Here is a 9,496-nt window from a genome sequence, read left to right on the forward strand (position 1 = left end):
TTAAGTGAGAATTAAATGGAGTACCCCACTTGACTTTCTACTTGTGATATTGTGAGAGGGACACGATCCATCTTCAGATTGTGACGAATAGTGTCCGTCTTCAACTAGACAAACTAACTTATGAGTTATGAGGTTGATTTGTGTCATGTGCTGAAGTGAAATTACTGTTTGGTATAATTATAGAAACTCAAGTAATAAAGTTGTATTCTTCCTGTTTATAGGTGCCAAAAAAAAATATTTCGGAAAATTCACGTGGTGCCCTTAAACTTTATCATTTTTTACGTGGTACCCAACTTTTTAAGTTTGTGCACATAATATCCTTGAAATTTGATTTTCAAGCACAACGTGCCTTTTTATCGTTTTTTAAAATTTCAATTGGTCATAAATTATAGACCAGAAATCGGAATTGACTAATTTTTTTTCAAATTGATTAATTCTTCGAGATCTATAAATTGATAAAACGACATTCGGAAATTTAAGATCGAAGATATGGTTGATTTGAGATTTTCGTTAAAAAAAACCTATAAAATGTCAGTCGACAATTTTTTTTTCCACAAATCGTAGATTATGACGAGATAATCATTTTAGGAAAAAAAAATTGGTCGATTCTGAATTCCGGTCTAGGAGTTATGCCCAATGATACCCGTCGTTGTGAGTACCAAAAATAAATTTATAATCTCCTATTAAGACTAACCTAAGCTAGTGGTAACAGGGTCGAACCACAAGGAGGCAGTTGTAAACTTTAGTTGATTTATGTTGATCGAGGTAACTATTGTGGGGGTTGGTTTGAATTGGTCTATAGCTAATAACAATAAAAGAAAATAAACTAAAAGAACGATTTAAAGCAGAGATAAAAGAAAGGTACTAGGATGGTCGGGTCATTACGAACTTCCAAGGCAAAGAAACTAAGTCGGTCCGAATTAAACACAAGTAAGGCGGGAAATAAGAGGTCCTCTCGGTCCACTCCTAACATATAGCATCTCTCGATCTCGCCATAGGTCCCTAATGTCACTAATACTAACTTTCGTCCTGAAAAGTGACTAATGGTCTAAACTATACCTATCTTTCGATCTTAGCATAGCTTAGTCGAATTAATTGTGGTCAAATAACCTCCCTATCTTTCGATCTAATGGGTCGGTCACAAAATAGGTATCTAACTGATCGCATGCATTCGATTCGTCAAATACAAGATTAAATTCAATTAAAACGAAGGAAATCCTTACAAGGTCAGTCGATCGACCAATAATGTCAATCGATCGATCGACACGCGGGTTCAGTCCGTGTTCAATCTAATGCCGCCTAGCCATAAATCGCCTACATCCTAGCACTAGCTATTTAGCTACTCATGATAAAGGTAAAAACAACAATAAAACTCATGACAATTATGGAATTCATACTTAAAACAAATAACAACGATGATGAAACGATAATTGGCTTGGGAATACTAACTATCAATTCTATATCAACAAAAGCAATAAAGACGAACTGAAAGTAAATTGAAATAGGAATAGGGCCGAGTAATACCGAGACTCGGTGAACGATCAAGAATAGAATTCTGATGCACACAATAATCCCAACCCTAATTCGCAAACTCAAACTAAAAGTTACTGATGATAAAACTTAGATGAAAACTAGATTAAAACTTGATTGATAACTGGATATCTAGGTTACGTTATATAGGAAATCAACGTAACAACTTATTTCTAAAACCTAAGCTTCACGGGCCTTGAGTTTCTCAATCTTTTAATTCGCCTCGGAATCGAAATCTGGTCGATCGACTAAGCAAGTGGTCGATCGATCGCTCAAAGAATGAATGAGCTTCGGATCCCGATAGTTGGTCGATCGACCTATGGGTCTAGTCGATCGATGGATAAGTCGCTACTTGACTTCTTTAAACTCGTGGATTCGTCCTTTGGGCCTTAGATTGCGCACCAAGCTCGTTCCTTAAGCAATTCCTTTACGTCATTTGCAATGCAGCTCACTCGGGGACGGATTTGGCTCGATTTCCCGTTGAATTCTCCACATTTCTGCAATAAAGTACAAAAGCATGAAAGTAGAGGAAAATAGAGAAATATGGGCATATGTAGCACAATTGAGCTCTGAAATGCGTGTAGAATATAGCGTGAAACATCATATTTTAGACACGCATCAAATCTCCCCAAACCAAACCTTGCTTGTCCCCAAGCAAGAACTAGACTCGATCTAATGACCTAATGGAACGAGTTCATTCTCAGAGCGAAATGCAAACTGTAAGGCCTAAACCAATTTAATGCACAACCAACAATCAATTAGTAATGTGAATCATGCAAACGAATTATCAAGTCGTCAAAAACTGCTGAACCGTTAACTGTAGAGACTTATCAAATTGGACTCTCACGGGTCGCTCAAATCACTCAATTAAGCACAGGTGATATATTTGTAAGATAGAAAGAATTATTTTTGTAGTGACTCTCACCTAACTACGACCTATGAGGACATGCCAGCAGTAAAATATGAAAATGACCTCTACAACCGTACATATGCATTCCAACCAAACAGATGACCATTGACACATGCCGAGGTATAATTATGGAAATGTGAGGTATGGGTAAGAAGAGGCAAAACATTTTATGGTAAAGTGGAGGTACAGGTGATCAAGCTAGTACCAAAACGGAACCAAAGGACAACATCCAACTTCTTTCTCATAGGCAAACGAAACAGTGCTATAGCAAGCACAAATCTCACAATCTCCAAACTATCAAATCAATAAACTCCCCATAGGATATAAACGAAACATGGGAGCAAAAATCGCCAAAAGATAAGGATTAAATTATGCGAATTGACTTTCTCCTTTCACGAATCTCAGTCGATCGACCAAAAGGAGCAGTCGATCGACTGCTTTGAACAGTACAGGACTCTTTTTCTTTTCCTTTTTCGAATCATTTTTTTTCATCTTTTTCATTTTTTTTTTCTTTTTATTTCCTCCTTTTCCTTCTTTTCATCTTCCCAACAACATCTCAAAAGAGCATATGCCACCAAAAACGAGTAACAATCCCATGAATACGGACTACTAGCTTGACAAAGGACAGGCTATGTGTAGGATGTAGTAAATAGGACAAAAAAGGATATTTTTGGCAGTGTGGAGCTTATGGGTAAAATGATAAAAGGAAACCTCTACCACATGTGTCAACTAACCACAAACCGAATGCATACAGGTATTAAGTAGATCAAATTCATATTTATGCAAATTAAGGAAACACGTCTCATAAGGAGTACTACTCACATTCCTAGATGAACTGGTCATAGATGACACCAGTTATAAGCTCTAATACTCAGAAAATATGATGTAGCTTGCCAATTTTCAAAGTCAAGTCTCAAGTTCAGCATGAATGTAACGAAAACTCGTAGATATGCACTTACGATTCTACTAATAACATGTTAAGTTAGCAAGGCTCAGGCAAAACAGTTGCAAATGCTAAATCATCCTTGAAATACTACCGTTCCGACTCGACCTATATGCTAAAATAAACGTGCGTTTTATGGAAATTTTTGAAATTTTTGAAATTTTTTTGAATTTTCTGTATATAATGAAAATGAAATAAACAATGCAGACTGAAATGTAAACGTGAATGCAAACAAATGAATGAAGTGCGACGCAAAACCCTTCCCCAAACCAAATCGCACAATGTCCCCATTGTGCAAAATCATATAATGAAAGCGAAGAGAAACGGGAATTTGCGAGAAAAGGGAAATAAAAACACAATGACATAAAGTAAAGACTTGGGAACTCACAAGACTTTAAGCGCAGCAAAGGAAACCTCCCCAAACCAGCGTGGGCTAGGAGGTTTCAGTAGCCAGCAGTGCTACCAATAAGGACCTGAAAAGACAATTAAAAACCACGCATAAGACTGAAGAAAGCAATTTTGAAACGTAAAAATTGTGCACTAATGAGACGAAAGAAGAAATAGATAATTCGACGGAAAATAAAGTGGAGTAGAAAACTCCCTTAGTTCCGCATATCGACCAAACACAGCAGGGGAAAGGTCGTGAACGCATATAGCAGCAGCAGTGGTCGATCGACCTAAAGAGGCAGTCGATCGACCAGGTGGGCGTGAACAGTAGCTCCTATAAACATGCAATTCAGTCGATCGACCAAAGGTACCAGTCGATCGACTGAAAACACTGCCGCAGTGTCTTATTTCTTCGTAATTGCTCAATGATTTGAGCTAATAAGCTCTAAATACCTGCAAATACACAATAGCACGCGCCCAAAATTGCGCAAAACCCAGAACGAAGTCTAAAGAAACTTAAAAATCCTAAGCAAACGAAATAAAGGCGAAGTTTTCGCGCACACAAAAGCAATAGAAAATAGTTCGAAAGCAATAAAATGAAGTTTATAACGAACTTGATCAACTAATAGTTGATCAAAAAGGACCACGGTATGGCCCACTTCGTCGGCTTCTGGCTACTAGAGGTAGCCTCAATGGTGCTTATCTTATCAGTTGCACCCTTCTTAGCTTCGATGGTCGGAGAACTCAGCTGATCAGCTTCGTCATCTCCCCAATCAAGGACTCCCTCGGAATCGTCGGAATCCAAATCAGCCCATCTTACTTTGGCCGGCTCATCTTCTACTTCCTCATCAGTCCCATAGCTTAGGCATCCAAGACCCCCCCTTGAAATGATTGGCTTCTTTGCAGCTGGAGTATCCAACGGCTCTTCCTTCCCCAAACCAGCTCCTGCATTATCTAAAACAACAAATTCTTCCTCCTTCTTGCTCCCAATCTGGGGCGGAGGGGTTAATACAGCAGTAGTAATAGGGACAGTAGGTTCAGGAAGCACAAAGTTGGGTTTAAGAGACTCGGCAGCAAACCAATCAAAAAACTCTAATGCCTCCTTTTCGGACATTCCTGTGAAGTCTACCTTAGAGTTTAGGTATGCTCGCGTAGGGTCGGTCACCCCATGGATGATGGTCAAGAATATTTGGAGTGGAGAGAATGCTTCTCGTCTAGGCTCTACCCACTCCATAAGCCTGGCGACATAAGCCCCAAAAATTTCATTCTCTTTCTGCGGAAATCTCAGAAAGAATGACATGAGAACGGTCTCAAGGAACCGAGATTCCCCGAGATAAAAGGGAGAAAGACTAAAATTAAAACAACTAAAATTAGGACTATTGCCTCCCCGGCAACGGCGCCAAAATTTGATACCCGTCGTTGTGAGTACCAAAAATAAATTTATAATCTCCTATTAAGACTAACCTAAGCTAGTGGTAACAGGGTCGAACCACAAGGAGGCAGTTGTAAACTTTAGTTGATTTATGTTCAGTCTGAGGTAACTATTGTGGGGGTTGGTTTGAATTGGTCTATAGCTAATAACAATAAAAGAAAATAAACTAAAAGAACGATTTAAACAGATAAAAGAAAGGTACTAGGATGGTCGGGTCATTACAGCTTCGGCGGCAGCAAACTAAGTCGGTCTGAATTAAACACAAGTAAGGCGGGAAATAAGAGGTCCTCTCGGTCCACTCCTAACATATAGCATCTCTCGATCTCGCCATAGGTCCCTAATGTCACTAATACTAACTTTCGTCCTGAAAAGTGACTAATGGTCTAAACTATACCTATCTTTCGATCTTAGCATAGCTTAGTCGAATTAATTGACGGTCAAATAACCTCCCCTATCTTTCGATCTAATGGGTCGGTCACAAAATAGGTATCTAACTGATCGCATGCATTCGATTCGTCAAATACAAGATTAAATTCAATTAAAACGAAGGAAATCCTTACAAGGTCAGTCGATCGACCAATAATGTCAGTCGATCGACTGACACGCGGGTTCAGTCCGTGTTCAATCTAATGCCGCCTAGCCATAAATCGCCTACATCCTAGCACTAGCTATTTAGCTACTCATGATAAAGGTAAAAACAACAATAAAACTCATGACAATTATGGAATTCATACTTAAAACAAATAACAACGATGATGAAACGATAATTGGCTTGGGAATACTAACTATCAATTCTATATCAACAAAAGCAATAAAGACGAACTGAAAGTAAATTGAAATAGGAATAGGGCAGAGTAATACCGAGACTCAGCGGAACGATCAAGAATAGAATTCTGATGCACACAATAATCCCAACCCTAATTCGCAAACTCAAACTGAAAGTTACTGATGATAAAACTTAGATGAAAACTAGATTAAAACTTGATTGATAACTGGATATCTAGGTTACGTTATATAGGAAATCAACGTAACAACTTATTTCTAAAACCTAAGCTTCACGGGCCTTGAGTTTCTCAATCTTTTAATTCCCGTCTGGAATCGAAATCTGGTCGATCGACTAAGCAAGCTGGTCGATCGACTGCTCCTCAGCAACAGTAGCTTCTGGATCCCGATAGTTGGTCGATCGACCTATGGGTCTAGTCGATCGACTGGATAAGCTGCTACTTGACTTCTTTAAACTCGTGGATTCGTCCTTTGGGCCTTAGATTGCGCACCAAGCTCGTTCCTTAAGCAATTCCTTTACGTCATTTGCAATGCAGCTCACTCGGGGACGGATTTGGCTCGATTTCCCGTTGAATTCTCCACATTTCTGCAATAAAGTACAAAAGCATGAAAGTAGAGGAAAATAGAGACATATGGGCATATATAGCACAATTGAGCTCTGAAATGCGTGTAGAATATAGCGTGAAACATCATATTTTAGACACGCATCGCCCAATCGAGTTTTTTAAGCGACAAAAAGGGCATGTTGTGCATAAAAAACAAACATGGAGGGTATAATGTACACAAACTTAAAAAGTTGGGTACCATGTGCAAAATGGAAAAGTTCGAGGGTACCATGTGAATTTTCCGAAAATATTTTTGGTTTATAAGTAAAAGAGGAATATTATTTATCTTCTCCTCTTACAATTGGTTAGAATATTATATACTAGTTTGAATGCCCGTGCGTTGCAACGGGGTAATTAACTTATTTATAATGCAAAAAAAAAAACGTTATAATGGTTTAATGTTTACATTCTATGTCTAATGATTTGTTTACATATTATTAAAATATCTCTTTCAAAAAAAATAAAAGATTTCATATAATCACCCCACCTTATACTAATCTTTCGATGTGGGACAATTCTACTATTTATAAGTAATATATTCACCAAACTTGGATTTTTTTTCTGATGTGAGACAATTCTACTATTTATACGTAGTATATATTCATCAAACCTGCATTGTTTTTCATTGTGGACAAATAACATACTCAGAATTACACCATCTTTTTTGCACTTAGTTCGACATCCAACCAGATCCCGAATACCGAATACAGACAATTGTTACTCATTATATCTAATAGTTATATTTAAATTTAATAATATGATCAAGTACTCTCCATTAATATTTGTGCGTTGTTTTTCTTCAAAAAAATTTTAACATAATTGAGATACGGAAATTTCCTGTGGTACCCCTTAATTTTGTCAGATTTTCCATGTTACCCCTAGTTTTAAGAATCTGCCTATGGTACCCTTGAGGTTCTATTTTTTTGCCCATGGTACCCCCTAATGTAAAGGCTGTTAAATGGACGTTAAGTTTGATAGCGTGACAATAAAATAACAATTAAAAAATAATACCCCCTTTATTGTTTTATTGGTACGGATTAGACCTGGCAAACAGATCAGGTCGTGTCGTGTTCGTGTTCGTGTCAACTTTAAACGGGTCATCACCACCCCAACCCTAACCCGACCCAATTACATAAACGGGTCATTTGTCTCAACCCTAACCCAACCCATTTAATTTTTCCATAACCCAACCCGACCTATTTAACCCGTTTATCTTTTAGCAGGTCATTTTTAACCCACTTAACCCATTTAACCCATTTAACCCAATAAACTAATAAACTAAATTAAGCTTTATAGCCCTATTATCCCAAAAATGATGAATGAAATTGCATATTTTTAAGTTGTTTGTTTGAATTATTGATTCAATCCAAATATATTATGACACTTTTAAATAAACGGGTTATTCGTGTCGGGTTCGTGTCAAAAGAGCTCAACCCTAACCCGACCCATTTATATTTCGTGTCGTGTCCGTGATGACCCATTTACTTAAATGGGTCACAAAGTCCTAACCCTAACCCACTAACTTCGTGTCGGGTTCGTGTCGTGTTTTCGTGTCGTGTCAATAATTGCCACCTCTAGTACGGATATCTCTCTCTTTTAAATGAAAATTTAATTAACTATATCATTATAATATTGGAAATTTCTCATGGTAACCTTGAACTTTGATAGATTACACATGCTACCATGAACTTTTGTTTTTTATTTTTTTTATCATAATTAAAATATGTGGAAATGATAGTAACCTATACTCTAATGATAGAATATTTTTTAACACGATTCTAATTATATTATTTAAACTTAGTATATTTACCACACCTACATTATTTTTCAATATGGGACATATAAAATCTATAGGTAGAAAATATAATGATATAAACTTTTAAGAGCTCTCCAAGACAATACTTAAGAGACTCAAAAGATTTTGGGTTGATGCCTAAGTTCCAAGGATGCCTCATATTTATAATCATAGAATCCCCCACCTTATGCTATATTTCGATGTGGGAAAATTCTATTTTTTATATGTAGTATATTTATCACATCTATATTATTTTTCAATGTGGGACATATAACATACTATGAAATACACCATCTTTAATATGTGCAAATTATATGAAATCTATATATACTCTAATGATAGCATTTCTTACCATGAATCTAATAATATTATTTTCATAATTTTTTTACCGACATTATTTTGCCAAATAAAATGTAAAAGTTTTTATATAAAAATTAGAAACATCATTTGAATATAAAATAAGAAATACAGAGTATATATTATAATAACTAAAAGATTTTCCAAAGATTAACTTAGGTTAGAAATCATTATTGTAGAGACAGTAATACAAACTCTTTTAAGAGCTCTCTCTGACAATACTTAAGAGAATCAAAAGATTTTGGGTTATGACTTCTATTTATAATCATAAGATCACCCTACCTTATGGTAATCTTCCGATGTGGGACAATTCTAATATTTATACATAGTATATTCACCACACTTACATTACTTTTCAATGTAGGACAAATAACATACTAAGTACACCATTTTTTTTGCACCTACTTTGACATCAACCCGATTTAATAATGAGAAAATACAATACAATACAATCTACACTCTAATGATAGCATTTTTTTGTCACAATCTAATTATATAATTTTCATACGATATTTTTTTGTCAAATGAAATATAAAGTTTTTATATCAAAATTATAAACATCACTTTAATATAATATAGAAAATGTATATATATGAGACAGTTCTATTATTTATACATAATATATTCACCACACCAAAATTATTTTTCAATGTGGGACATATAACATGAGTACTAAAAAGTACATATCTTTTATATCAAAAAATTTTGGGTTAATACCTAAGTTTCAAGGATGTCTCCTATGTATATTTATAGA

This window comes from Silene latifolia, chromosome 1 (genome assembly GCF_048544455.1).
Source record: "Silene latifolia isolate original U9 population chromosome 1, ASM4854445v1, whole genome shotgun sequence".
Lineage (NCBI taxonomy): Eukaryota > Viridiplantae > Streptophyta > Magnoliopsida > Caryophyllales > Caryophyllaceae > Silene > Silene latifolia.